The 27,855-nt window shown below is 44.8% G+C and overlaps 1 long non-coding RNA gene across 1 annotated transcript in view; it reads left to right on the forward strand.

Moving 5' to 3' along the window:
- The window catches only part of LOC135055359 (uncharacterized), a 155,002-nt gene that overhangs the window by 93,948 nt on the left and 33,199 nt on the right, over positions 1-27,855 (forward strand). Inside the window, exon 4 of the long non-coding RNA XR_010243723.1 lies at positions 5,431-5,520. This is a non-coding gene — a long non-coding RNA (uncharacterized LOC135055359). The remainder of the gene's footprint in view (positions 1-5,430; positions 5,521-27,855) is intronic.

Here is a 27,855-nt window from a genome sequence, read left to right on the forward strand (position 1 = left end):
TAGGCCGCTGCGTCCCTGATATGACCCAGTGTCAAAAGGACGCTATCCCTATCTAGGGTATCTATCTCAGATGACAGGTTATCTGCCCACTTTTCGATAGCACTACTCACCCACGCAGACGCTATGTCTGGTCTGAGCAGCGTACCCGTGGTGGCATAAATGGTTATTAATGTATTTTCCTGCTTGCGATCCGAAGGGTCCTTAAGGGCCGCCGTATCAGGAGACGGGAGCGCCACCTTTTTAGACAAGCGGGATAGGGCCTTGTCCACAATGGGGGGTGACTCCCACTTTTCCCTATCCCCAGAGGGAAACGGATACGCCAACTGAATCCTTTTGGGAATCTGAATCTTTTTGTCAGGGCTTTCCCAAACCTTTTCAAAAAGAGTGTTCAGTTCATGAGAGGGAGGAAACGTTACCACAGGTTTCTTTTCTTTATACATACAAACCCTTGTATCAGGAACAGCAGGGTCCTCGGAAATATGTAATACGTCTTTTACCGCCACAATCATGTACTGAATACTCTTTGCTAATTTAGGATCCAATCTGGAATCACTATAGTTGACACTGGAGTCAGTGTATGTGTCGGTATCTGTGTCTGCCAACTGGACAAACTAACGTTTTTGTGACCCCGAAGGGGTCTGTACCTGTAATAACACATCCTCCACAGATTTCTTCCATGCCTGGTTCTGAGATTCAGATTTATCTAATCTCTTACTAATACGAGCCACATTAGCATTCAAGGCATTCAACACATTTACCCAATCAGGTGCCGACAGGGTCACTCCCACTGCCGTTTGTGTCTCTAATACAGCCTCCTCCTGGGAAGAGCACTCAGCCTCAGACATGCCGACACCCGTGTCCCAAACACCCACAGACACACGGCATATAGGGGACAGACCCACGGCAAAGCCTGTCAGAGAGATACAGAGGGAGTTTTGCCAGCTCACAACCCAGCGCCTAATCACTGGTTCTGGAACACTAAAGAATGCCCCAGACCTGCAGCGCTTTTATAATAAATATATATTGCACCAATATTCCGGTGCCCCCCCCCCCCGTTTTGCACCCTGATACTTAGTCAGAAGTGTGAGGAAGGACCAGCGTCTCTGCAGCCTTGTGGAGAGGAAAATGGCGCTGAGCTCTGTGAACTGTGAGGGCAAAGCTCCGCCCCCTTAATGGCGCGCTTCAGTCACGCTTTTTTAAAATATATATTTATACTGGCGGGGGATAGGACAGTGCCTAGGCACTTATGTCCCCTCTTGCCAGTCCATTTTGAGGTTTATCTGCTGCCCAGGGTGCCCCCCCCTGTGTCTGTGGGAGCATGGCGCGCAGCGTGCGATCACTGTGCGGTACCTCAGAAAGCCGTCACTGAAGTCTTCTGATCTTCTTCTACTCACCTGACTTCGGCTCTGTAAGGGGGGTGACGGCCGGCTCTGGGAGCGAGCACCTAGGCGTACCTAGCGATCAAGCCCTCAGGAGCTAATGGTGTCCTGTAGCCAGAAGCAGAGTCTTTGAACTCACTGGAAGTAGGTCATACTTCTCTCCCCTTAGTCCCACGAAGCAGGGAGACTGTTGCCAGCAGTCTCCCTGAAAATAAAAAAACCTTACAAAAGTCTTTTCCCGAGAAACTCTGTAGAGCTCCTCAGTGTGCATCCAGTCTGCCTGGACACAATTCTAAAACTGGGGTCTGGAGGAGGGGCATAGAGGGAGGAGCCAGTTCACACCCATTCAAAGTCTTAAAGTGCCCATGTCTCCTGCGGATCCCGTCTATACCCCATGGTTCTTATGGTTACCCCAGCATCCTCTAGGACGTATGAGAAAAATAGCTCTATATATAACACAACAATTAGATGGCATTTCTTTAAGCCTCTGTAGCCACCTCCCATGCAGTGTAGGGCAGCCTGAGATTGTGCCGTCTGACTGGTGCCCTGCATGTACCTCTAAATTGTCTGTGAGATAACAGATTTCACTAGGCTACCAAGCAAACTGCTACATGCCAAATAAAAACAGGCTAAACATAACTGCTTGTTTACAGTTTAATTGAATTCAAAATAAGTACTGCACTGAAATTCAACCAAGCAGTGTAGCTTCCGAAAGAGTTATTTTAGTAGACTTTTCAGTAGAAGCTATGCTGCTTCACACAAAAAAAACACCTGTAACTCAACAAAAATTCATGCACAGGTGTGAGAGGACCCTCGCATTTACTAAGCCTTGGATGGAGATAAAGTCGCTGGAGATAAATTACCAGCCAATCGGCTCCTAACTGTCATTTTTCAAACAAAGCCTGCGGCATAGCAGTTAGGAGCCGATTGGCTGGTACCTCCAGCGACTTTTTCTCCATCCAAGGCTTAGTAAATAGACCCCATAGTGTGGAGATATAGGGGGTCATTAATCGTAGATGTGCTAAATTTAGCACAGCTACAATCAGGAACACAGACACGCGGGGGGACTCCCAGCACAGGGCTAGCCCGCCCCACATGTCAGTCCCTGCCCTGTTGCTGAAGTACAAAAGCATCACTCAGCGGCGATGCTTTTGTACTTCAGGAGTAGCTCCTGGCCAGCACAGCTTTTGCGCGCTAGCCGGGAGCTACTAGTCGCTGCCCGGCTCCGACCACACCCACAAAATGGCGGGCAAGCGCCGCCGTGCTGCCCCCTCCCGCCCAGCGACCGCCTCTGCCTGTCGGCCATGCACCGGCACACTGCGGTGCCGGCGCATGCTCAGTTCTAACCTGATCGCTGCACTGCGATAAACTGCAGCGAGCGATCAGGTCAGAATGACCCCCATAGTGTGGGTAGGTTGTGCACTGATACAGTGTGTGGATGCAGAACAGGATGGAGGTGCACACTTCTAACCCTAGATGTTGTTCCTATAGCCAATATATTTAGTCTTACTTTTTTCCAAATAATAATATGACAATGTTACACATGTAACTCCTGTTTACCCATAAGGACTTTTGACAAATTCAAACTGATACTGTCTTATCTCTTTATCTATACCACCAAGTTACTGATTATGTGTTTTTCTAATTTTTGCTACTGTAAACTATTAGTTAATAACAAATTATTGTTCAAAAACAGGCCCAAACCATGATACTACCACCATCGTGCTTCACAGATGGTATGAGGTTCAGTGGCATAACTCCCTGAGTCATTGGAGGCACTGGCCTCTGGGCTCCAGCTGTCAAAGGGGCACCAAAAGACAGAAGGGGCTGCTGAACTAGAACATATCTCTCTCAACTAACTTCATAGTGATTTTCTACAGTCACTGCTGACCAGGGGCTGACCAGGGCCGGACAGCCCATCTGGGATTCTGACATATACCAGAAGGGCCGATGGTCTAGTGGGCTAGTCTGGTCACACAAATCCGGGATGGCCGCACGCAGTGCAGCTTCCGACTCTCTGGGTTTCCTTCCCCCTGCCTGAAGTGTCTCTTTGAAGAAAGATGGGGTCATGCTGTGAGTACATGCACACCTGACTCACGGCACGCCCCCCCCCCCCCCCCCCGTTAGCAGTGCCTGTGCCCCATTTAACTGGCGTGCACGCCCCCTTCATGCACACCCTCTTCAAAGCGTTCACAGCAATGCCAAATCCAAAAATGGCTCCAGTGCATTCCTGCTGCTGACTCACAATCCCCCTTTGTAGACCCCTTCAGCTGAAGAATTTTAGAATGGTGATAAGAGATCTAAATATGTACTGATAGAGAGCTACAGCTTTCTTCTGTCTCATATGAAGAAAGAAAGGAGAGCAGAAGTAGTTTGAAATTAATGCATATAATAAAACTTTTAGTGGGGCTTTTTTCAAAGCTTGGAGAAAGATAAAATTGTGAGAGATAATGTACCAACCAATCTGTTCCTAACTGTAATTTTTCAAACGCAGCCTGTAAAATGTAAGTTAGAAGCTGATTGGCTGGTACCTTATATCTCATAATTTTATCTCTCTACAAGCTTTGATAGACCCATCAGAGCTCTATTTATTATAATTTGCAGTCAGCACCCAAAAGTAAAGATTCTTTATCGCCACAATTAGCTGCAATAAGGAATCTATTTTCCCAGATGTACCATTGCCAAGTCGCTGGGACGTCAGCTAATGTGCATGTCAGAGCCACTGGAGGGCACCACCTTCTATTTTGCCTTGTATGAATAATACGCCCCTGATGAGGTTTTTATGCTGGAATGCGTTGTTCTCCTTTCTCCAAACATAACACTTTAAGCCAAGTCGCTATATTTTGGACTTATCTGTTCACAAAACATTGTTCTAATACCCTTCTGGCTTGTCCAGGTGATCATTAGCAAACTGTAGATGGGAAGCAATGTTTTTTTTGGAGAGCACCGACTTTCTCAAGTGTACTCCTGATGGTAGACTCATGATCATTAACATTAGATAATGTGAAAAAGGCCTTCAGTTGTTTAGAGCTTTCCTTGGGTTCCTTTGTGACCTTGCAAACTATTAGACGCTTTGCTCTTGGCGTGATCTTTGTTGGTCGACCACTCCTGGGGAGGGTAATAATGCTCTTGGCGTGATCTTTGTTGGTCGACCACTCCTGGGGAGGGTAATAATGGTCTGGAATTTCCTCCATTTGCACACAATCTGTCTGACTGTTGGTGGAGTCCAAACTCTTTAGAGAAGGCTTTGCAACCTTTTCCACCCTGATGAGCATCAATAACTCTTCTTCTGATGGGGGTCATTCCGAGTTGATCGCTCGTTGGCAGTTTTTAGCAGCCATGCAAACGCTATGCCGCCGCCCACTGGGAGTGTATTTTAGCTTAGCAGAAGTGCGAACGTTTTTATCGCAAAGTGCCTGCAAAAAGTTTTTGGCTAGTTTCAGAGTAGCTCAAAACCTACTCAGCGCTTGCGATCACTTCAGACTATTCAATTCCGGATTTGACGTCACACACCCGCCCAGCGTTCGCCCTGCCACGCCTGCGTTTTCCCTGGCACGCCTGCGTTTTTCCGAACACTCCCTGAAAACGGTCAGTTGCCACCCAGAAACGCCTATTTCATGTCAATCACTCTGCGGCAAACAGTGCGACTGAAATGCATCGCTAGACCCTATGCAAAACTGCATCGTTCGTTGTGCACGTACATGATGCGTGTGCATTGCGCCACATACGCATGCGCAGAACTGCCATTTTTTAGCCTGATCGCTGCGCTGCAAACAAATTCAGCTAGCTATCAACTTGGAATGACCACGATGTCCTCAGAAATCTCCTTTGTTTGTAGCATGATACACTGCCACAAACCTGTGTTGTGAACATCAGACTTTGATAGGTCACTGTTCTTTTAAAAAGACAGGTTGTTCCCTCACACTTGACCGTCATCCCATAGAAAATACGTCACAGAAATGTGATATTGGATAATTTTCCTCATTAAAAAAATGCACGTCTAATTTTTTTTGTCTCATTTGTTTGATTATGTTCTCTTTATCTCTTTTAGGATCTGTGTGAAAATCTGAGGTAGTTTTAGGACCAATTTCAGCAGAAATCTAGAAAATTCTGAAGGGTTCACAAACTTTCAAGCACTGCTGTAAGTGTTCAAAAAGTTAGTTACGATACTGTATAAAATGAACCTTGGTGCTCATGTTTCTAGTTAGCAGATTAAATAGTCATCAAGTTGTAATTTGAATAGTGAGTGTCCCAATCAAAAGTTTATATGAGGTGTAGGAGTACCTCTGCGCCGGGTGCTGGGGATGCTCTGCAGGTTGCCAGGAGTCTGTGAGCGATGAGAAACTACTTGCTGTGCCGAATGCAACCAGCACACTACAAGGCACTCCTGTAGCTGATGCAGATCAGTGCTCCGTATCCCCAGAGGTGGAAAAAGCAGTGGGAGGTTTCAATAGGCACCAGCTCCATAGCACAGCAGCAGTGTGGTCTGTTCTGGATCTGCAGCTTGGTACTAAATGGCTGTATTCTAGTGTATGGCCATGCAATACTATTCAAGTGCTGTTAGCTTAAATCATGGTCTGTTTTATTGGGGCATCAATATGTTTTGTCCACCTATGTGGACTTTTTGAAGTTTTACTACACACTCATGACACTCCCAGGAGACATCTCTTGTGTGTTTATGCCCAATTTCAGTTCAATTCACGCAAAGTGAGATCCGTCAGAGATCCATTTGACTCAGAACCTATCATAGGTACGCATAAATGCAGCGGCAGCTGCAGCCCCTGGACTGCAATGATGACAACCTAGTGCCTTTGGGTGCTAAGGACATATAAACATACAAGTGAAGATGTATGTAATACACATGCTGGCAGTGTATCCAGGATCGGCAGCAGGGCTGTATATAACAGCCACTGTGCAGAACCCAGGACTCGGCTTTAGGCTTCACTTTCCTAAGTGCTAGGAGAGTGAAGCCTACTGCAGAGGCCCGAGTTCTGATACACAGCGCCTCTGACGATACCGTGTACACTGCCAGCACATGTACTACATACATCTTCACATGTATGTGTATATATGCTTAGCACTAGGTAAATGGCACTGCAGTGTGTAAACCAGGGGTAGCCAACCCTGGACCTCGAGAGCTACCAACAGTTCACGTTTTCCAGCTCACCCAGCAGGTGTACAGGTGTAGTCATTACTCACTGACACATTTTAAAAGATCCACAGGTGAAGCTAATTACTAAACTTGTAATTCTGTGAGGAGACCTGGAAAACGTTCAATGTTGGTAGCTCTCGAGGACCAGGGTTGGCTACTCTGGTGTAAACTAATATGCATGTGCTGTATGAAAAAAAATGTTTGCATCCATGAGGCGAGATCTGTCTGATTCGGAATCAGCCACAATGATCTGTATTTAGTTTTACCCAGCTGTTCAGTACACTGTGACTACTGATTGAACTGGACATATCTTGCAGAACATGCATCTAGCCCTGTGAACTCCCAGTCATTCTTACTGACCCACTTGTAACAGGGAATCATCTACTTGTGCATTCTGGGGAGATCTGAAAAACAAGAACTGGAGAGAGTGGTCAAAGAACTGGATAATACAAATTATTTTATTATAATGACTCCAAAAATAGACATAGTAATCTAAACATAGCCAATTAGGGAGGAATTGATTTGAAAGTTTGGCAAAGTCTTCCGGATTGTGCTTTAAGGTAAAGTTAGGATGTTCTTTTATTATAAAACTTTAGCTTTGCTCATTTTAAAATATATTGTGAAAGTAAAAGAAAAATATGAAATATTAATTTTCCTCTATCCTCCTCGTTAGAGCAGACATTTTTTCTTCTACTGGCACGGAGAAGCATATATCCCAGTACTTCGTATCATATGCAGCTCTGTAGAGCCAAGCTGGGCAGCGGAATTTCACATTTTGGTCGTTCCTTAATTAGCATATTATGCCGCTAGAATAAATACATCATTTTTATAATAGAGTCACTTGAGGTGAAGAGTGGCTTTCTAATTTTCAGCTAACCGATCCTAGATTTTTCAGACTGTTTGGCAGTTTTCCCAACCTGTTTTGACACTGCAGACATAAACTAAGTAAACCGCAGCATTGTGTTATACTACATTGTGCTATAAGGTACAGATAAAATAAATAGGTTAATAGGAGAATGGGAAAACACACATACATCCCCCCACTCACACACACACAAACATATACAGTGCTATTTTTCTAGGAAAATAGCTTCAGGAACCCTAGGGACAGAGCAGAAATGGGTGGTGATGTGGACGGAGGTACCACTGGGGTAGGGCATCAATTGGTGCATAAATCAATTTAAGAAAAAAAAACCCTAAAGTTTGGGCTGTGGAGGTGGGTGTTATAACATGTCAATGTAGCACATAAAAGCCTGATACAAATACAATATTTAAAAAACAAACAAACAAAAAAAACAGACGCACATACTGTACAACATACTGAAAAAAGCCAGATCCACATACAATGCATTTAAAAAGCCAGATCACCACCCAGAAAAGCAGGATACAGATGTAGCCATGCTCATCTTGGCTACATCCACGCCTAGCCGCGCCCTGCGATTGCTGGGGTTCGCAACTGGGGCATGCGCACATCATAGACGCGCACTCGTCCCATACACATGAATAGGAGCGTCTTTGTGTTCTGCCTCGGCGCGGCTATGTGCCGGATCGTCTAGCCGCATCAACAGTGCACGTTTGCGATGTAGCGCGTGGCTACATATGTACATACTAAATATTTTTTTGTCTGCCTCATGTACTTAGAGGCCAGAATGTCTGATTGTTTGGTGTCACTCCAGCTCTCCTCCATGTGTCTCTCCAGCTGCCCACTGTATCACTTCAGCTCTCCCATGTCACTCCAGCACCCTGTGTGTCACTCCATTCCCCCATGTCCCTCCTGTTTTCCTCGTGTCACTCCTGCTCCCCACCATATCACTCCTCTCATGTCACTCCAGCTCCCCGTGTGTCGCTGTATTCCCCTTGTGTCACACCATCTCTCCCATCTCACTCCAGCCCTTCCTGTGCCATGTCACCCCAGCCTCCCGTGTGGTGCTCCAGGCCCCAACCCAAAATTGCCTTCTTTGGCTTCTGCCTGCATCAATGCTCCTCTTCTCTGTGTGCCTCCTCTGCTCTGCAGTCTTCTGCCCTCCAACAGTGTGATGCCGTGGCATTATGCACATGACACCTTTATGCCTCCGGAGAGTCCTCCGTTTCATGTCTGCGCCAGGTCATCATCTTTAAGCCTACGACAGGTCGTCCTCTTTAATCCTGTGCTAGGGTGCTCCTCTTCATGTATGTGCCGCTGGTTCTCTGTCCAGTGCACTGGACAGACTTGTGTCGCCCTGTGTATAGGCAGTTCTGAAACACCATTCCTGATGATGCTATTTTACAAAAGACCTTCAAGAACAGCATACTGGTGCGTTCCAGCCAAAAAATCACTGTGTGTGTATATATGTGTGTGTGTGTGTGTGTATATATAAATTGTGACAGGAGACGTACTTTGCCACTTTTAAGCTACACACAGGGTTCTGGGGGTGGATGGGAAGTGTGGATGGACCAGGTTCCCATCCATTTGATCCAGACCAGGTCTTACAGGCTTCTTAGCCAAAGAAGCTGCTTCATCAGCCAGCACCTGGGTGCTGGGTTTAAAGCAGAGTCTCTCCCATGAGTCAGGGCTCCTGAAGGCAGTTAGTGTCCAGGTGATAGGCCTGCTAGGGACAGTGGGATCCGGAGGGCTGGGCCACTATTGTCAGGATGCCAGGACCTGAACGGTTCCTCATTAAGTAAGAGGGAGTGAGACAGGGCCTAACCTCCCTGGTAGTTTATACTAAATACAGTGATCTTTGTTTTATGTATATCTTTGTTTTTGAGCTACCTGAATAAAAGGTATTTAATGTTTTTGCACAAGCCTGGAGTTGGTCGCTGGTGGAATTTTTGTAGCAGAGCACATTCTAGCAAGACTCCTGTTACAAATGGCGCCTGAACAAGGACCCTTCTGCTAGTCGTGTCACACGTGGCAGAGGACCCAACAGTCGCAAGGTAGTGGCATACATACCAGCGAACTCCAGACCAAGCTAAACTCGTGGGCATCAGTACCAGACCAAGGGTGTCGTGAGTAGTGATTAAGACCAACCCCACGGGGTAAAAAATAATGATATGTTTTGTTTAAACTTAATGTGTTTGATTTTGGTGCAAAGGTTTGCATTGGCAGCAAAGAGGTTAAACAGGGTGCATGGCCTGTTCTGTCTTATATGCTTTGCACCATTCATTGAAAGTAGCTGTGCTGATTTGCTCTAAGGAGTTGCAAGCAGCTGATAATTTATGACTGAATTTCTTTTCCAAGCTTATTTTTACCTGTGCCTGCAAAATCTGGTATTGGGAGTCTGGTGTCCCTGTTAATTAGCTCATTAAGACCAATCAAGCAAAGTTGAAACCTTTTATAAATGTGGTTCTATTTAAATAGAGAAATTTTGTGGCACTATGTGTTCCAGCAATCCCTGAGTTCTAGTTTTAAGAGCCTGAAGGGAGAAGTTGTTTATTTTCACTTCCAGTGTAAGGTATTTGTGACCACTATGTACTGTACATGCTACCTTTCAGTGCTTTGCTAAAAGCTTAATCTGTGCTAAAAAAAAAGAAAAAGGGAATTTTTATTTTCACTTACAGTTTTCAAAGGTAACGGTGAATAAAGATTTTCAGATATACAGCATATTCTGAAGTGTCTCTTCAAATGGGTAACAAAAAGAGTAGTTATGCTAAAAAAACAAAAGGGGTGACAGCTCTAACATTTCAGGTCAGGAACTTATGTGACCCTATTAAAGCCCCACAGTTGGAGAGTGAAGTGGAGAGCTTATTGGGGAGTAATCCAGATCTTGGGGAAGATTTTAGCATGGAACCTTTTTTTTGGTGTCACATGATAAGTGACCTTGAAAGGAATGTCCAATTAAAGGACCAGGAGCTAGAAGAGCTTGAGGAAAAATTTGATTTTCTTCAAGAGCAGGTGAACACCTTAACGCAAAAGCTGGAGAAGGAATCTCTTTTGTCTGACTCTCTGACCAAATTGGGAAGGAGTAGAGAAGAGATTGCCAAGCTCTCAGGCCAGATGTCAGAGTTGCAGAAAACCTTGGCAAAGGCTAAACCCAGATCTGAAAACTTTGTAGTACATAGCCAAGGACTATTAGAGGAAATCTCCTGTGACCAGACACGATATGGGAGTTTGGTGCTGGCCAATAAGGCTCTGTTGCAAGACTTAGCGGAGCTTCAGGAGGAGGTTTCTAAGCTAAAACCATTGGCTATGCCTAGTTTCAGTTCAGAGACAGGTGTAGCTACACCAATTGCTGAAGATGTTATGCCAGATTTGGGGTCAGAGATATTATCAGCCAAAATGGAGATGCCATCTTCAGGGGAAATGACGCCAATGGTGGTGCAGGCTGCGGAAGAATGGTACCATACTTTAGTAGAATCCGGCTATACTGGATTCCCTGTTCCAGCCAGAAGGAATACTAAAGTTGAGCCAGAGCTGCCACTGCCTAAGGCCCGGAAGGCTCCCTGATATGCCACTAGTAAGGCAATCTGCCTGGAAAGTGGAAATGAGGGCCTTTCCTCAGAGGTAGAGCATTTACAGGCACTAAGGTCCATTTAGTTGGTATTGTCGTTCCAGAGCATGGAGGAAGCTGCAGCCACTATTGTGCAGCTCACAGAAAATCCACGTGGATTTTTCAAGCAGCAAGAGAGAGCCAAATCAGATGGCATTGTTTTGTTGCTAACCCCTAGGACGGCAGTGAGAAGTTCCTCCGAAGCAGAACCACCTTATTCTCCGGAAAAAGAATGTCGTAGTAGCTTGGGTGAAGAGTGGAACAAAGCCCTGAGTTCAGTGGAACCTGTTCAAGATGGAGCGTAGCAGTCACAGGGGCTCACAGAAGATGTGTTTATGGAGACACGAGATGAGGATGTGGGATTCCCGGCTGCTCCTCAATTGACAGGGAGTGAGGAGGAAGTGGTAATGGAGGTAGGAGAGGTTGACTTGATGTCAAGTGATCATCCACCTCCAAAATAAGATTCCTCTAATCTGAATCTGTGTCAGAATGATGAACCCCAGGAATCTTTCGCAAAACAAACCTTATTTAAAAAGGCAGAGGAAGCATACCCCATCTTACTAGATACAGGAGATACGACAGCAATAAAAATCCTTACAGAACTCTTGGAGGAAGGATCAGTCGAGCAATCACAAGAGATTAAGGTTTATGATATTAATAGTGAACCTAAATGCTTTAAAAATAAGTCAGACTTCTACCCGATAAAATCCAAAGGAGCAAGCATAGAAAGTTTCTACAAAACCACTTTGGACGATTTTAAAAAACTATGTAGTGAGAACTCTAAAACTATTAAGAAAAAAAGTAATCTCAATAAATGGGAGAAGAAAGCCCTGTTGAAACTCACTAAAGACAGCTCCATTGTCATCAAGGCTGCAGATAAGGGGGGGGTGACTCATTATACAAGACCGGTCAGATTACGTTATGGAAGCTAAAAGACAATTGGGAGTCAAAAATTTCTATATAACATTATCTAGTGATCCAACAGAAAAGTACCTTCTAGAATTTCAACATTTGCTTTCAGAAGCAGTTAAGGAAGACATCATCACGAAAGAAGAGCATCAATTTTTATTTTGCCCTTATCCAACGGTACATATTTATTATCACCTCCCTAAAATACACAAATCCCTCATGTCACCCCCTGGTCGTCCTATCATTTCAGGTGTTAACTCTCTCACGTCTAATTTATCCCATTATGTTGATTCCTTTTTACAGTCACGTGTCTCTACCCTGAGGTCACACATCAAAGACACCACCCATTTTCTAAATCTAATCAGTGAGATAAAATGGAAGGACTCTTATGCATTTCTAACACTCGACATACAAAGTCTTTATTCCAACATACCCCATGATTTGGGGGTATGTACTATTGCAAATAGATTAACAAAGGATGGTGACCTCAGGGAGAGACACAAACAATTTATTTTGGATTCCATTTCATTCATCTTGACACACAATTATTTTTTATTTTTTGACACTTTTTATCTCCAGGTTATGGGAACGGCGATGGGGACCAGGTTCGCGCCGAGCTACGCCAACCTCTACATGGGCGAGGTCGAAGACCAGCTCGTGTGGGGGGGGCGGGTTCGGCGCACACCTGGTCCTCTACGGGCGTTACATAGATGATTTATTTATTATTTGGGATGGGGATTACACATCTGCCCTTTCATTTGTCACTCACTTGAATAACAATTCCTTCAATCTCACTTTTACTCACTCTTTTAACACTTCCTGTATGAATTTTTTGGATGTTTCGTTGGAAATCATAGACCATAAAATTTCCACACGTAACTATATCAAAGAAACAGGCACAAATTCTTATCTACACTTTAATAGTGCACATCACTCAGCAGGGAAAAAAAGTATCCCCAAGAGTCAACTACTCCGCATTAGGAGAAACTGCTCAGACCTGAATTCTTTTGATATTCAGGCAAGAACTATGGCAGACTCATTTCTAGATAGAGGGTATCCAGGTCACCTAGTACAAAAAGCGTTGAAAGAAGTTAGGGATTTAAATAGAGAAGAACTTCTCAATCCGCTAAAAGTGAAACAAATTAAGAGGGATGGAGACATGAAGACCGATATGTCATTTATCTCCACCTATAATAGCTGTTACATAGATATTAAGAAAATTATAACTAAGAATTATGATATTTTAAAACAAGACAATATATTAATAAACCTCCTCCCCAAAGAACCCAACTTTATTTTTCGTAAAAATAGGTCCCTTAAGAATATACTAGCACCAAGTTACCTGAAAGAAGTTAAGGAAAACAATAGATCTGTAAACACCAATTGGTTATCACAACATAATATTAAAATAAAGGGATTTTATAAATGTGGAGGTAACAGATGTTTGACTTGCAATTATACAGCTGATCATACGCTGAGAATCAATATAGATGGGGGGGAGAATCCTTATGAGCTAAAAACATATATGAACTGTAATACTTCTTATATAATTTATATGTTAACATGTGGTTGTGGTCTGAAGTACATTGGCAGAACCACCCGCCCATTAAAAACGAGATTCCTTGAGCACCGCAGGAATATTATTAAGAAGATTTCCACACATAGTGTGTCAAAACACTATGCCGACAGTCATCATGGCAACCCCAAATGCCTTAAGTTATTAGGCTTAGAATTTATACATAAAACTTTACGTGGTGGAGACCGTTATAAAACTCTATGTAGACAGGAAGTCTATTGGATGTTGAAAATGAATAGTATATTCCCTGCAGGTCTTAATGAAGCAGTAGAACTTAATTGTGTTATTTAATCTAAGCACCTTACAATTAGAAAAAAATTTTTTAAGAACATTTCAAAACCCTTCCTCCAGAAAAAGAAAATATATATACATTAAGCCTGGTATAAATATATTTTTCTTCATGGTAGCTATAAAGAGGAAAGTTGTCCAAATCATCACTATATAGGAATTTAAGAAGTAGACAGTTCTTTGTGCAGCTACTTTGTATTATTTTTAGAAAATACTGTATCTTTATACTTCTGCTGAAGTAATTGTTTCTAAGTTGAACCATCTACAAGAAAGTTACCTTATTTTGTTACTTTTCAAGCAACATAGAGACCATTTGTATAAGAACCTATATATTAAGAAGTTAGAAATGAGCTCTGGTGTAAAACCAATCTAAAGGTTGTAATTAATATAAATATCATTGTTGTTGCTACGCCCACATATAGAAGGAATTAACTATTGGATAGTAAGAGATTATAATTAAGCTGAGCGGAAAAACGGTATACAATCTTCACTGACCTATGTGATTTAGTTTAAATCTAATTATAAAAGTTAGGTTTTGTTCTATAAGCCATCAATTGATAGAGAGTGACTTTCCAAATTAGTTAAAGTTAAACATTTATGTCCGAAGCATATTAAACATGTCCTGGAAGACTGATCATGTGACTGCGCTGAGCTGCGGGAATGGAGTGAAAGTACACTCCATCACCATAGGAACAGATGCGGTTCATAGACCGGAAATGTGGGAGTCCGTATGCGGCTCAACACACGGACATCATGCTATGCATGTCATAAAAGACCGGTCATGTGATCACGCTGGCGCTGTGGGATTGGTGAGGAAGTAGGCTCCGTCACCATAGCAACAGATGCGGTCCATAGGCCGGAAGTATGAGGGTCCGCGTGCGTTCCAACACCCGCGGCTGTAGCCCATCACAATTTTAAATCATTTAAAAAGTAAATATAATTAATTTTTATTTGATCATGCCTCCGAGTCTAATCAGGTTTAAGGAAAAAGGTTCATTTTTAAAGTTCTTGTACATACAAAGAGATGAATTGTCTATGCAGGTGTTATGAATGAGGTAATTAACTATGGTATAAATACACTGTCAGTTATGAGTTGAAGTCACCTTTAATAAAGCAGCAGTAGCTGTGAAACGCGTCAGTTGTGAGCCTTTTCATCATCCTACTACAACCTAATCACCTCTGCTTGGACCACGGTGGACCCCACAAAACTGCCAACACCGAACCATATCCGCAACCAAGGACTGGACTTTTGTTCTTAACACGCACAACTTGTGAGGACTTTCCTAATTCATGATTCAATATTGGAACTGCTAATCCTCCAGCGTTGGAACATATTCCTCCAGCCCAGGGACTATGCTATAGCCCCAGGATTTAATTGGTTCTAAGCACTCAGGGTCCTATGGTAAATTTGGAACAAGCATATGTGCTGTATAAATGGTGATGAGAGGCTATCTATCACAGTGTAAATTCAATTTTAATTGTTTATCGACAGTTTTTAGCATAATAAATTTTATTTGATAATCAGAAAATTCATCTCTGTAAGCGCAGCCTTATTGTTGTTTTTTAGTTTGTATTCATTATATAGGTGTAACTGACCTATTTAGGCAGCCGCTGTACACTCAAAATTGGAATTACACCTATAGCGCCCTTTCCAACCTAGGTTGGTTTGTTCCATTTTTTGCAACCCCAGGAATCTACCTGGACAGATGGCAATTTGATGACTACTCAAGAGCCCATCCTAGAACAGGAAGTCTTATCTGAGTTGGAGGTTGCTTCTGTTAAGGTCTTGGAAACCCAGGATCCTTCTCCTGTTGACGCGATGTACGTTCAGAAGTCAATCCCAGAAGGGACATCACAGGTTCAGAAGCCCCTGGTTCTGGACATCCAGTGCACATGTGAGACTTTCTCTGACGAATCACAGACAAAGACCGTACCTTTGGAGGTGTCTCGCCTACGTGACCTAGTCATGGCTAAGCTAGTTGCAGTACAAGAGTCCACTTCCAAAGTCATCCAGGAACCTGCTTTTGAAGGGGTTCCCCTTGTGTATGAGGAGAATAAGGTGCAAGATTTCGATCTTGGGGTTGTTGCACCCCGGCATGATCTACCACGAGAGGCTGAAGATCCAGTTGCTGAACTGGGACAGTTCATAAAGGACACACTAAGTAAGGAGCAAGAACCTGTCTCAGAGGAATCGGTGCGGGGTTCCATTTCTGAGGTTGCTCTACCCAGGGAGAGTTCTCTATATGAGACACGAGAGCTGGAAAATTTGAGGGGAGAGTTCCAAAAGCTGGCCCTAAGTAATAGCCAGCTAAAAGAAGTAGTGAAGGAGATTCCTGAACTATGGAGTTGAATAAGAGACCTGCACAAGAGAATCAAAATGGGTTATGTGCCGGTCATAGAGCAGCAGGAGTCAGTGACGAAGGTCAAAGATGGGAGAGCGGAGGACGAAGTCACGTTAATGAAGGAAATGTTATCCAAACTGGAAAGACTGAATGAAGCACTAAAAGTTCAACAAATGAAAGGACTTTATGAGACTCAGGACCAATGCCTCACTCTGAGGGAAAGGGTGGGGGCAAAGTTGGACCATGACCTTTAGAACAATTAAAGTCAGGGTAGAGACTAGATGTTACCCGTGTCAAGAGCTTGGCCATAAAAGGTGGAATTGTCCATATAGGCCAAGATCAGTGAGGGCCGGGGTGACTACTAGGCCCAGAGTGAACTTAAAAACCTTCCCCAGTCCAGAGTTGGTTAATGTCAGGTGTCACAAACACCCAGAAAAGAATGAAGTGACTTCCTCAGTAGCCAGTAAATCCGAGCCCGATAAGGGAAATATCCATTAAGATGGAAAGGTGAAGAGAAAGGGAAGTTTAGTGGGCAACAGGAAGTTGTCCATTAAAACAACCACTTCGGCCACTATGCCAAAGTGGAGGGAAAGGGAAGGTGGCACAGTGGAGTCAGTGCCACCAACCTTAAATGGAAATAGATTCCAAGGCCAGTAAAAAGGGCCTCGGACGTGTACTTGGGAGAGGAACTTGGGACCCAGGTGTATAGGCCCAAGTTATGTACCAAAGATTTGTCAGCCCAAAATAATTGGCGAAGGTGAAACCTTGCCAATGTCACATGCCGCTTTTCTGAGCCACAAAAAGCTGAGGGAAAGGGTATGTGGCAGGAGAGGTACTTTGCCACCAGTAAGCTACACACAGGGTCCTGGGGGTGGATGGGAAGTGTGGATGGACCAGGTTCCCATACATTTGACCCAGACCAGGGTATGTGTATATATATATATATATATATGCACTAAAACAGGTTAAGTGTGCAGTGTGCGCAATTTGTACTTTATTATGTGGCAATAAATATTAGGGTTGTTTTTAGCTGATCTTTTATAGATTTCTATTTATCATTGATCCTATTTTTTCACTGATGTATATGTGGGCAATTATCGGACTTTCTTATCTCTCTTTCACTCACTCACTCACTCACTCACTCACTCACGCTAGTACATATTCATAAGGTGTATACTGTCAGTTGTGTTCAGCCTTGCTGTACCTATAAAGCCAAAGCACTGCCATATATGTGCAGTTTAGCAAGATGTATGGTGGTGAAGCCAGAGAAAAGCAGACAAATACTTGGAGTTATTTTAACCTATCCCAAGTAGAGATGAGCGGGTTCGGTTCGTTGAGACCCGAACCCCCCCGAACTTCACCTATTTTACACGGGTCCGAGGCAGCCTTGGATCTTCCCGCCTTGCTCAGCTAACCAGAACGCGGCCGAACGTCATCATCACGCTGTCGGATTCTCGCGAGATTCGTATTCTATATAAAGAGCCGCACGTCGCCACCATTTTCACTCGTGCATTGGAGATTGAACGGAGAGGACGTGGCTACGTTCTCTGTCTGAAAAGCTCCATATCTGTGCTTAGTGTGCTGCAAATATCTGTGCTCAGTGTGCTGCAAATATCTACGTTCTCTGCCTAAAAAGCTCTATATCTGTGCTCAGTGTGCTGCAAATATCTGTGCTCAGTGTGCTGCATTTTGGTGACCAACAGTATATAGTTGTACAGTACAGTAGGCCATTGCTGTATCTTGCAGCTCCGTGTCACTGCAAGTATCCATTCCATATGTGTGCTGCATTTTTGTGAGCAGTATATATAGTAGTACAGTGCAGCATTTTGGTGACCAACAGTTTATAGTTGTACATTACAGTAGGCCATTGCTGTATCTTGCAGCTTCGTGTCACTGCAAGTATCCATTCCATATCTGTGCTGCATTTTTGTGAGCAGTATATATAGTAGTACAGTGCAGCATTTTGTTGACCAACAGTATATAGTTGTACAGTGCAGTAGGCCATTGATGTATCTTGCAGCTCTGTGTCACTGCAAGTATCCATTCCATATCTGTGCTGCATTTTTGTGAGCAGTATATATAGTAGTACAGTGCAGCATTTTGGTGACCAACAGTATATAGTTGTACAGTACAGTAGGCCATTGCTGTATCTTGTAGCTCCGTGTCACTGCAAGTATCCATTCCATATCTGTGCTGCATTTTTGTGAGCAGTATATATAGTAGTACAGTGCAGATATTTTGGTGACCAACAGTATATAGTTGTACAGTACAGTAGGCCATTGCTGTATCTTGCAGCTCCGTGTCACTGCAAGTATCCATTCCATATCTGTGCTGCATTTTTGTGAGCAGTATATATAGTAGTACAGTGCAGCATTTTGGTGACCAACAGTATATAGTTGTACAGTACATTAGGCCATTGCTGTATCTTGCAGCTCCGTGTCACTGCAAGTATCAATTCCATATCCGTGCTGCATTTTTGTGAGCAGTATATATAGTAGTACAGTGCAGCATTTGGTGACCAACAGTATATAGTTGTACAGTACAGTAGGCCATTGCTGTATCTTGCAGCTCTGTGTCACTGCAAGTATCCATTCCATATCTGTGCTGCATTTTTGTGAGCAGTATATGTAGTAGTACAGTGCAGCATATAGTTGTACAGTATAGTAGGCCATTGCTGTATCTTGCAGCTCCGTGTCACTGCAAGTATCCATTCAATATCTGTGCTGCATTTTTGTGAGCAGTATATAAAGTAGTACAGTGCAGCATTTTGGTGACCAACAGTATATAGTTGTACAGTACAGTAGGCCATTGCTGTATCTTGCAGCTCCGTTTCACTGCAAGCATCCATTCCATATCTGTGCTGCATTTTTGTGAGCAGTATATATAGTAGTACAGTGCAGCATTTTGGTGACCAACAGTATATAGTTGTACAGTACAGTAGGCCATTGCTGTATCTTGCAGCTCCGTGTCACTGCAAGTATCCATTCCATATCTGTGCTGCATTTTTGTGAGCAGTATATATAGTAGTACAGTGCAGCATTTTGGTGACCAACAGTATATAGTTGTACAGTACAGTAGGTCATTGCTGTATCTTGCAGCTCCGTGTCACTGCAAGTATCCATTCCATATCTGTGCTGCATTTTTGTGAGCAGTATATATAGTAGTACAGTGCAGCATTTTGATGACCAACAGTATATAGTTGCACAGTACAGTAGGACATTGCTGTATCTTGCAGCTCTGTGTCACTGCAAGTATCCATTCCATAACTGTGCTGCATTTTTGTGAGCAGTATACATAGTAGTACAGTGAAGCATTTTGGTGACCAACAGTATATAGTTGTACAGTACAATAGGTCATTGCTGTATCTTGCAGCTTCGTGTCACTGCAAGTATCCATTCCATATCTGTGCTGCATTTTTGTGAGCAGTATATATAGTAGTACAGTGCAGCATTTTGGTGACAAACAGTATATAGTTGTACAGTACAGTAGGCCATTGCTGTATCTTGCAGCTCCGTGTCACTGCAAGTATCCATTCCATATCTGTGCTGCATTTTTGTGAGCAGTATATATAGTAGTACAGTGCAGCATTTTGTTGACCAACAGTATATAGTTGTACAGTACAGTAGGTTATTGCTGTATCTTGCAGCTCCGTGTCACTGCAAGTATCCATTCCATATCTGTGCTGCATTTTTGTGAGCAGTATATATAGTAGTACAGTGCAGCATTTTGATGACCAACAGTATATAGTTGTACAGTACAGTAGGACATTGCTGTATCTTGCAGCTCTGTGTCACTGCAAGTATCCATAACTGTGCTGCATTTTTGTGAGCAGTATACATAGTAGTACAGTGAAGCATTTTGGTGACCAACAGTATATAGTTGTACAGTACAATAGGTCATTGCTGTATCTTGCAGCTCCGTGTCACTGCAAGTATCCATTCCATATCTGTGCTGCATTTTTCTGAGCAGTATATATAGTAGTACAGTGCAGCATTTTGGTGACCAACAGTATATAGTTGTACAGTACAGTAGGCCATTGCTATTGATATAATAATATTACTGGCATATAATTAAAAAATGGAGAACAAAAATGTGGAGGATGAAATAGGGAAAGATCAAGATCCACTTCCACCTAGTGCTGAAGCTGCTGCCACTAGTCATGGCAGAGACGATTCAATGCCATCAACGTCGTCTGCCAAGGCCGATGCCCAATGTCATAGTAGAGAGCATGTAAAATCCAAAAATCTAAAGCTCAGTAAAATGACCCAAAAATCTAAATTAAAAGCGTCTGAGGAGAAGCGTAAACTTGCCAATGTGCCATTTACGACACGGAGTGGCAAAGAACGGCTGAGGCCCTGGCCTATGTTCATGGCTAGTGGTTCAGCTTCACATGAGGATGGAAGCACTCATCCTCCCGCTAGAAAAATGAAAAGAGTTAAGATGGCAAAAGCACAGCAAAGAACTGTGCGTTCTTCTAAATCACACATCTCCAAGGAGAGTCTAATTGTGTCGGCGGTTGCGATGCCTGACCTTCCCAACACTGGACGGAGGATTCTGATGGTGAGGTGGTTTGTTTAAGTCAGGCACCCGGGGATACACCTGTTGTCCGTGGGATGAATATGGCCATTGACATGCCTGGTCAAATTACAAAAAAAATCACCTCTTCGGTGTGGAATTATTTTAACAGAAATGTGGACAACAGGTGTCAAGCCATGTGTTGCCTTTGTCAAGCTGTAATAAGTAGGGGTAAGGACGTTAACCACCTCGGAACATCCTCCCTTATACGTCACTTGGAGCTCATTCATCAGAAGTCATTGACAAGTTCAAAAACTTTGGGTGACAGCGGAAGCAGTCCACTGACAACTAAATCCCTTCCTCTTGTAACCAAGCTCCTGCAAACCACACCACCAACTCCCTCAGTGTCAATTTCCTCATTAGACAGGAAAACCAATAGTCCTGCAGGCCATGTCACTGGCAAGTCTGACGAGTCCTCTCCTGCCTGGGATTCCTCCGATGCATCCTTGAGTGTAACGCCTACTGCTGCTGGCGCTGCTGTTGTTGCTGCTGGGAGTCGATCGTCATCCCAGAGGGGAAGTTGGAAGACCACTTGTACTACTTTCAGTAAGCAATTGACTGTCCAACAGTCCTTTGCGAGGAAGATGAAATATCACAGCAGTCATCCTGTTGCAAAGCGGATAACTCAGGCCTTGGCAGCTGTGTTGGTGTTAGACGTGTGTCCGGTTTCCACCGTTAATTCACAGAGACTTAGAGAATTTCTTGAGGTAGTGTGTCCCCGGTACCAAATCCCATCTAGGTTCCACTTCTCTAGGCAGGTGATACCAAGAATGTACACAGACATCAGAAAAAGAGTCACCAGTGTCCTAAAAAATGCAGTTGTACCCAATGTCCACTTAACCACGCACATGTGGACAAGTGGAGTAGGGCAGACTCAAGACTAAATGACTGTGACAGCCCACTGGGTAGATGTATTGCCTCCCGCAGCAACAACAGCAGCAGCGGCACCAGTAGCAGCATCTCGCAAACACCAACTCGTTCCTAGGCAGGCTACGCTTTGCATCACCGCTTTCCATAAGAGGCACACAGCTGACAACCTCTTACGGAAACCGAGGAACATCATCGCAGATTGGCTTACCCCAATTGGACTCTCCTGGGGATTTGTGACATCGGGCAACGCCACCAATATTGTGCGTGCGTTACATGTGGGCAAATTCCAGCACATCCCATGTTTTGCACATACAATTAATTTGGTGGTGCAGAATTTTTTTAAAAATGACAGGGGCGTGCAAGAGATGCTGTCGGTGGCCCGAAGAATTGCGGGCTACTTTCGGCATTCAGCCACCGTGTGCCGAAGACACCAGCAAACATTCCTGAACCTGCCCCTCCATCAGCTGAAGCAAGAGGTGGTAACGAGGTGGAATTCAACCCTCTATATGCTTCAGAGGATGGAGGAGCAGCAAAAGGCCATTCAAGCCTATACATCTGCCTACGATATAGGCAAAGGAGGGGGAATGCACCTGACTCAAGCGCAGTGGAAAATGATTTCAATGTTGTGCAAGGTACTGCAACCCTTTGAACTTGCCACATGTGTAGTCAGTTCAGACACTGCCAGCCTGAGTCAGGTCATTCCCCTCATCAGGCTTTTGCAGAAGCAGCTGGAGACATTGAAGGAGGAGCTAAGATGGAGCGATTCCGCTAGGCATGTGGGACTTGTGGATGGAGCCCTTAATTCGCTTAACCAGGATTCACGGGTGGTCAATCTGTTGAAATCAGAGCACTACATTTTGGCCACCGTGCTCGATCCTAGGTTTAAAGCCTACGTTGTATCTCTCTTTCCGGCAGACACAAGTCTGCAGAGGTTCAAAGACCTGCTGGTGAGAAAATTGTCAAGTCAAGCGGATCGTGACCCGTCATCAGCTCCTCCTTCACATTCTCCCTCAACTGGGGCTGCGAGGAAAAGGATAAGAATTCCGAGCGCACCCGCTGGCAGTGATGCAGGGCAGTCAGGAGCGATTGCTGACATCTGGTCCAGCCTGAAGGACCTGCCAACGATTACTGACATGTCATCTACTGTCACTGCATATGATTTTGTCACCATTGAAAGAATGGGGGAGGATTATATGAGTGACCGCATCCAAGTAGGCACGTCAGACAGTCCGTACGTATACTGGCAGGAAAAAGAGGCAATTTGGAGGCCCTTGCACAAACTGGCTTTATTTTACCTAAGTTGCCCCCCCTCCAGTGTGTACTCCGAAAGAGTGTTTAGTGCAGCCGGTCACCTTTTCAGTGATCGGCGTATAAGGTTACTTCCACAAAATGTGGAGAAGATGATGTTCATCAAAATGAATTATAATTAATTCCTCCGTGGAGACATTCACCAGCAATTGCCTCCAGAAAGTACACTGGGACCTGTGATGGTGGATTCCAGTGGGGACGAATTAATACTCTGTGAGGAGGGGGATGCACACAGTGAAAGGGGTGAGGAATCGGAGGATGATGATGAGGTCGACATCTTGCCTCTGTAGAGCCAGTTAGAGCAAGGAGAGATTGATTGCTTCTTTTTTTGGTGGGGTCCCAAACCAACCAGTCATTTCAGCCACAGTCATGTGGCAGACCCTGTGGCTGAAATGATGGGTTTGTTAAAGTGTGCATGTCCTGTTTATACAACATAAGGGTGGGTGGGAGGGCCCAAGGACAATTCCATCTTGCACCTCTTTTTTATTTTATTTATCTTTGCATCATGTGATGTTTGGGGCCAATTTTTATAAGTGCCATCCTTTCTGACACTGCAGTGCCACTCCTAGATGGGCCAGGTGTTTGTGCCGCCCTCTTGGGTCGCTTAGCTTAGTCATCCAGTGACCTCGGTGCAAATTTTAGGACTAAAAATAATATTGTGAGGTGTGAGGTGTTCAGAATAGACTGGAAATGAGTGGAAATTATGGTTATTGAGGTTAATTATGCTATAGGATCAAAATTACCCCCAAAATCTATGATTTAAGCTGTTTTTGAGGGTTTTTTAAAAAAAAACACCCAAATCCAAAACACACCCGAATCCGACCAAAAATTTTCAGGGAGGTTTTTGCCAAAACGCGTCCGAATCCAAAACACGGCCGCGGAACCGAATCCAAAACCAAAACACAAAACCCGAAAAATTTCCGGTGCACATCTCTAATCCCAAGTAGGTGTAGCTGATTCTTATTCCTAAATCATGCTGTTAGGGATGACAGTGAAATGTAAAATGCACAATAACACTGTAATTTTTGAGTGAGAATTGCAAATTTTAACAATGTGATGGTCATTCCAATTTCACTTACAAGCATACAATCCAAAAACACACGATATCTCGCATACACACTATGCAGTCTTCTGATGACACTATATATTGTGTCCAAACTTCATCATATGGAACAGTGCCAAACATCAGAGTCCAACATATTATGGGGGGTATTCAGTGCTTGTCGGATCCTTTCTGACGGAATTATCTGACAATTGTTATGAGCCACGGCAGTGGCTCATTCCTGTTTTGCATTATGGTTATGTATTTTATGTTATACTTCCGTTTCTGTTCCCCGTGGGTGTCATGGGGTGTCCGGAGCCCACCCTTAAGGAAAGGGTACTGTTATGAACCACAGGTAGTGGTTCATTCCTGTTTTCCGTTTATGTATTTTATGTGTTAGTTCTCTTGCAGGCCAGGATTTCCCCTTTGCTCTGGTTTAGAAGACTCTTGTTTGCTGCCGGTGGTGAGTCTGTGTAATTGCAGCCTGTTCCCATGTGTTCAGCCTCACCTGACTGTTAATTGCACCTGTCAGTTGTGCAGCAGGGCAGCTGCACAACATAATTAATTAGGTTCTCTGCAGCTATTGGAGGGCTGCCTGTTATATTCTGTCTCAGTGCATTTCACAGACGCTGGTGATAGTTCCTGTCCAGTTTCTGAGCTTCTGTCTAGCTGCTTCCAGCCTTGATCCAGTGTCTGATCCAGTGTCTGATCCAGTGTCTGATCCAGTGTCTGATCCAGCTTCTTGCCTTGAAGCGTTCCTGTCCTGAAGTCCAGTGGCTTTGTCTGTTCCTGATTCCATATCCTGTTCCTTGGTGTCCACTGCTCAGTCGTTGGAACTCTGCCTGTACCCTGGTCCTGAGAGCCTGTGTCAGCTACATTGGGGGTTCCTGTCCATTTGCCAGTATTTGTACTGGTTCCGTGAGTAGCGGCTTTGCCGCGTCCGTCGGCCAAGGCCTCTGTATTCTTTAGTTTCTAGTTACTGGTGTTTTGCAGAGGGTTCTGCATATGCTGTCACCGCCGGTACACAACAGTATTGTGTCGGCGTGTGGACAGCATTTTCTTTGTTGTTGTTTATCCTGGCGGCTGTGCCGCACATACTTTATTTAAGTTCTGTAGTGCCCCTAACTCTGTATTTCTGTCTTTAGTTAGAGGTCCCCCTTGTCATCACCCCGTCTCAGTTTACGCCTTGTCTCCAACTAAGACCGGGGGGCATCGGAGTTGGGCAGACATAATCCGCCCTTCAAACGCGGCTGCCGTGGGCCCAAGAAACCATAGCCACGCAGGCGTAGGCTGACAACGAGGGTGAGACAACGGAGTCAGATTTCCGTAGGGGTTGTTGCTGAGCTCCGTATCTATTGCAGCTTTACGTTCCTGTACTTGGGGCTCATCCGCCCAGTTCCAGGAGTACCAAGTACAGTGAACGTAACATTACCACCGGCCATACAACAAAAAAGAAACAAAGCTAAATAGTAGTTTTTTCTTTTTTGGCCCAGTCCAGCCCTGTCTAGAATCCAGTCCTGTCTAGAGTCCAGTGTACAGAACCCAGTCCAGTGTGCAGAACCCAGTCCAGTCTTGTCTTGTCAAGTTCAGAATCCAGTCCTGTCTAGAATCCAGTCCAGAATCCAGCCCTGTCTAGAATCCAGTCCAGAATCCAGTCCTGTCTAGAATCCAGTCCAGAATCCAGTCCTGTCTAGAATCCAGTCCAGAATCCAGTCCTGTCTAGAATCTTGTCTGGTTTGAAATCCTCCTATGCCTTGTATGCAAGCCCTGCAGACATCTCTCTCAGCCCTGAACTCTGCTTTCAGTGCTTTGAAACCTGAGCGGCTGGAAGTTTTGCAGCAATCCTTAAAGCAACTGCAAAACCTTCTGACCAAAATTGTGCTTATCTTGCCAGAAGTTGTTGAGAGTACATCTATCTCTGAAGAGACTCTTGTTCACAATATGGTGACAAGAGAATCCTCAGGTTCAGTTGGAGAGAACAAGTTTAAAAGTTTTCTGCGGCCTAGGCTCTCAGAAGAGGAGCATCTGCATCGCAGAAACTTAAATTTATGCCTGTATTGTGGGGGTTTAGGCCACTATCTGCAGACCTGTGAGTTGCGCAAGCCAAAGTGTGGCGACAAGTCCTACCCTCTGTCTAAGTTGAGTCAGGATTTAAGACCTACTCCTGTCTCCACTGTGGCAGAGGTACTTGTCACAAAACCCACACTTAAAAGCACTCTGTCCTATAATTGGGGTCCTTGGGCTAGGGAGCCTCATTATAGATTCAGGAACCAAAGGAGAATGTTTCTCTCCTCTCTTGATTTTCCTGTTGAATCAGAGTTACAAACCCCGGTAGTGGATGCCCGGGATCCTGGAGCGGTACCCGATGCCCGGGATCCTGGAGCGGCACCCGATGCCCAGAGTCCTGGAGCGGTACCCGATGCCCAGAGTCCTAGAGCGGTACCCGATGCCCAGAGTCCTGGAGCGGTACCCGATGCCCAGAGTCCTGGAGCGGTACCCGATGCCCAGAGTCCTGGAGCGGTACCCGATGCCCAGAGTCCTGGAGCGGTACCCGATGCCCAGAGTCCTGGTGCGGTACCCGATGCCCAGGGTCATATAGGGACATCGAATATAATAGCTCAGGTGTCAATACCAGAAGGGGTCTCAGAAGCTGTTACCCCAGGTAGGGACTTGAAAAGCGCAACCCCAGAAAAGGTGTCTAAAACCATAGTTCTAGAAGGGAACTCGAGAAGCAAAACCCCAGAAGGGATCTTTGAAGTAATATCCCCAAGTGGGGTCTCGAGAGACACAGCCCCAGAGAAGGGTCTAGAGGTCGCTTCCCCAGGAAAGGACTCAAGAGGCATAGCGTTAGTGGAGGTTCTGAAGGTTATAGCTTCAGTAAAAGTCCCGGAGCTCATAGTCCTGGGAGAAGTTTCGATAATTATCGACTCGGAGAGGGAGGCTGACGGCCCGGTCCCAGAGAGGGAGGCTGACGGCCCGGTCCCAGAGAGGGAGGCTGGCAGCCCGGTCCCAGAGAGGGAGGCTGACGGCCCGGTCCCAGAGAGGGAGGCTGACGGCCCGGTCCCAGAGAGGGAGGCTGATGGCCCGGTCCCAGTAAATGAATCCGAGGTGCTGACCCCAGCGGGGTTCCCGAGGGCCACTGCCCCTGGGGTATCCGAGGGCCACTGCCCCTGGTGGGGTTCCCGAGGGCCACTGCCCCGAGTGGGGTTCCCGAGGGCCACTGCCCCGGTTGGGTTTCCGAGGGCCACTGCCCCGGGTGGGGTTCCGAGGGCCACTGCCCCGGGTGGGGTTCAGAAAGGCTCAGCCTCGAGTAAGGTCAGTAGTGACCAGGTCCTAGCAAAGCACTCTAGTCAGTCAGATGGGAAGGAAGCAGATCCTGACTCTGTTGATATCTCAACATCTATAATCTTTGATAGGGACTTAGTCCAATTTCTGGCGCTTTACAAACACTATTACATCATTATGTTGTCTAGACCATTTCTGGGCATCACTTCAGAGAACCTTGTGTTCTATCTGATATATTCCTTTAGAGGGGAGCCTTTTGAGTGGGCATCCAATTTAATGAAAACTGAAGATCCCATTCTTCAGGATCCCCCGGCATTCAGTGATGCAGTTATTAAGAGATATGGTTCCAAAGAAATTGGTTCAGGTTCCTCTAGGTCACCCGTCTTATCTGCTGAGAGTCCACCGTATACTGTAAACTCGGCACAAAAGTCTCAGCCCGTTGTTTTGACTGCAGGATGTGCTTTTCTGTCTTCTTCTAGTAGTAGTACTTTGCCTGAAAGTTCAGTTCCCAAGGTTAAGAAACCAATCTCTGATTTGAACCCAGCCTTGCTGGAAGGTACCATCAGTTCAGACAATGTTTGGGGAATTACCTTGGTCAGACCTCAAGAACTTTGTAAAAAAAAGAAGAAGAAAAAGAAATAATTACTGACTCTTGCCTTG

Source organism: Pseudophryne corroboree, chromosome 3 (assembly GCF_028390025.1).
Source record: "Pseudophryne corroboree isolate aPseCor3 chromosome 3, aPseCor3.hap2, whole genome shotgun sequence".
NCBI classification, from domain to species: domain Eukaryota; kingdom Metazoa; phylum Chordata; class Amphibia; order Anura; family Myobatrachidae; genus Pseudophryne; species Pseudophryne corroboree.